The following is a 3,282-nucleotide window of genomic DNA, read 5'->3' as shown; positions in this document are numbered from 1 at the left end:
TCGTAATTGACAGGTTCGGTAGTTGGCTTCTCAGGGATCCTATCATTTGATTCTCCCAGGAGAGTTAACGAACTGGCTGTCTTATTTCTGTCCCATTACGACTACGCACTACATCAGTTGTAACTACACCATTATGATCTTGTGGTTGAACGACATTATTATTAGGAACATGAGTCTCCATGCTATCCATAAGGATATCAACGACTTCATCTTGTTGTGTAGTTTGCTCAACATAGCTCCCACTACTTTGTGGTAGTATGACTTCGGGCACTTGTTCTTGCAGGACATCAAGTCTATTGATATTTCTCCCACTACTAAAATACAATGGTATGTCAAAGTCGACTTCCGGGGTTTGCATCTGGACGTTTTGTTTTTCATATGACTGAGTTTCCATTCCTTTGCTTAGTTCTGTAAAACAAGTTTACTTCCAGGAACATGGTTCGTCAAATTGTCATCTTCAAGAAACTTGGTATTTGTGCTAACAATTACCTTCTTTTCTTTAGGACAATAGAATAAACCACCTTTCGTCCCTTTTGTATATCCCACAAACACACATACATCTGTTATCGCCTCCAATTTATCTGTTTTCCTTTTTAGCACATGTGTCAGAAAACCCCAAACTCGAATATGCCGCAGACTAGGCTAGCGCCCAATCCGCAATTCTATAGGGGTCAAAGGTACTGACTTTGAAGGAACTAAATTGAAAACGTAATTTGTTGTTTCTAAGGCATGCCCCCAAAAAGGCGAAGGCAAAATAGAATAACTCATCATTGATCTAACCATTTTCATAAGAGTCATATTTCTTCGTTCAGCTACACCATTTTATTTTGGTGTTCCAGGTGCAGATAATTGAGAGGTAATTCCACATTTTGATAAGTAACTAATAAATTCTGCAGAGAGGTACTCCCCACCACGATCAAATCGTAATGTCTTGATATATTTATTATGTCACTCTTCAGTCTCTGTCTTAAATTCTTTGAACATTTCAAAACATTCAGACTTTCGATGCAAATATATTCATACATTGAGTAATCATCTGTGAAAGTCACAAAATACTCAAAACCACCTCTTGCTTGGACATTCATTGGACCACACAAATCAGAATAAATTAATTATAATTTATCACTTGCTCGATTTCCTTTTAAGGAAAAATTTTATTTTGTCATTTTTCCTTCTAAACAAGATTCACAAGTTAGTAGTGCCTACACTTTCAATGAACTAAAAGGTCCATCCTAACTAACCTTAAAATTCTGTTTAGATTTATATGACCCAAACGCAAGTGCCATAAATATGTCTCACTCAATTTAGAAGAACATTTTCTCTTATTTGGTAAATCAATATAATTCAGTTCTTTAGGCTGTAACGGTTTAGGAATAGAATCAACAACAAAAAGACCATCAATCAATGTAGACGAAGAGAGAGAAAATAAGCCAATATTTTCAAAAAATCATGTTTTTCCTGTTCCGTCAAAACTGGACGAACTACGCGGGTTTGATTCTCACCGGGTATGAGATACGTAGGCAAACCTCATCGGTTCCGGCCCATAATTTTTAAAAATCCAAAAATATTTTCCTTTACTTCCTCCTTTAGAAAAGTCTTTCTTTGATACCCCAATTTTTAAAAATCCAAAAATAATTTCTTTTAATTCCTTCTTTAGAAGTCTTTCCTTAGAAAATTTCAAATACAAAAAACCAAAAATATTTTCTTCCTCTATAGAAGTCTTTCATTCAAAAAATAAAATCAACCAAAATTCAAAAATATGTTTTTTTTCTTTTCTGGAAGTCTTTCTCCCAAAAATTTAAAATAAAAAACACCAAAATAAAAAATATTTCTTTTCTTCTTTAGAAGTTTTTCTTTCGAAATTCCCTACAAAAAAATGAAATTCAAAAAATATATTTTCTTTCTTCTTTAGAAGTCTTTTTTTTTTAAATTCAAAAAAAAAAAATTAAAATTCAAAAATATTTTCTTTCTTCTTTATAAGTCTTTCTTTCGGAAATTAATAAAAAATTAAAAATTAAAATCCAAAAAAATGAGTTAGTTTATTTACTCTATTCCTGATCTCTTCGAACTACGCAAGATATGATTCATGTTCCCACATGATACGTAGGCAACCCGTATCAGGTTCGATCTAATGGTTTTAAAAAAAGAGAGAGAGAAAAGAAAGAAAAAAAGAGAAAAGAGAAAAAAAGAAAAAAAATAAAGAGAGTGCTTATTCTAATATGCTTGTTGTTTTCGAAATAAAAGCTAGTTAAAGGTGGTCGGTTTGTTGGTTTGCAATGGCGAATCACAAAAACAATTCAAGATCCCTCGCAAATAAAAGCATCTTCTCAACCAATGGAACAAGCACCATTGTTGTTGACCCAAAGTCACGAAAAGGCAAGTAAGCAAGTTGGCGGTGAAAAATTAAAAATGGAGGCAAATATTGGTTGACTTTACCAGGTTTGAGCAATAGGACATGCCCTGCTCGGGATGATTTGATGATAGGGAGACATGAGAATTTTTTATAAGTGTTTTGGCAAATTGGTTGCCATGAAAGTTCCCATGCCGTCAGTCCTGAAATTCGATAGTCAATATTGGGACGGTTTGATCAAAAAGTCAAAATTTGAGTGTTAAATCAGAAGGAATAAAAGGTTTGAATGTCGTAGTAGTGCTGATGTGTAAATTTGTGGCTAAGATGTCGCTTAGTAACTAGAAAGTCACTCCCTTTTTAGCCATTAAGGAGACATGGTAGATTTTGTCGTCTTTTCTTCTTCTTTTTGTGTTATCGGACCCTGCTATCCTGTATTTAATAAAAAAAAAAATTAAAAAAACCTAGTCATTTTGTGTCCATTTTGTGCATAGTTCTTCACGCTAGTTCTAGTGACATGACATGCATGCGAAATTCTTGGCCAAATCTTAGAAAACTGATTTGGTTTTGAATTGGATAAGTGAGAAAGAGACACTTTTGAAGGTGAATAGAGACATGAAACATTTGGAAAATAAGTATGACCCAAGTTTATATGGAACCAAAGCAATCATGCTCATGGAAGTTAAGGATTTCTACCTTTTGAATAATTAAGAAGATCGGGCTTAAGGATGATCAGACGGGTTGAAGTCTGTTTAGTACTAAGAGATAGAAAGTATTTTTCAAAAGAAGGTGCATTCCAGACAACTTGAAATGGATCAGTTTAGTGGCAAAATACATCTTCTACATCAAGACAAAATCCAAGAAAAAGTCACCCAAACTGACAAGGTCATTCACTGCGAGGAAAGTATTTCTCATACAGTTTTACACTGGAAAAG

Source organism: Nicotiana tabacum, chromosome 22, assembly GCF_000715075.1.
Source record: "Nicotiana tabacum cultivar K326 chromosome 22, ASM71507v2, whole genome shotgun sequence".
Lineage (NCBI taxonomy): Eukaryota > Viridiplantae > Streptophyta > Magnoliopsida > Solanales > Solanaceae > Nicotiana > Nicotiana tabacum.
The sequence above is the reverse complement of the archived record's forward strand: the minus strand, read 5'-3'. Positions refer to the sequence as shown.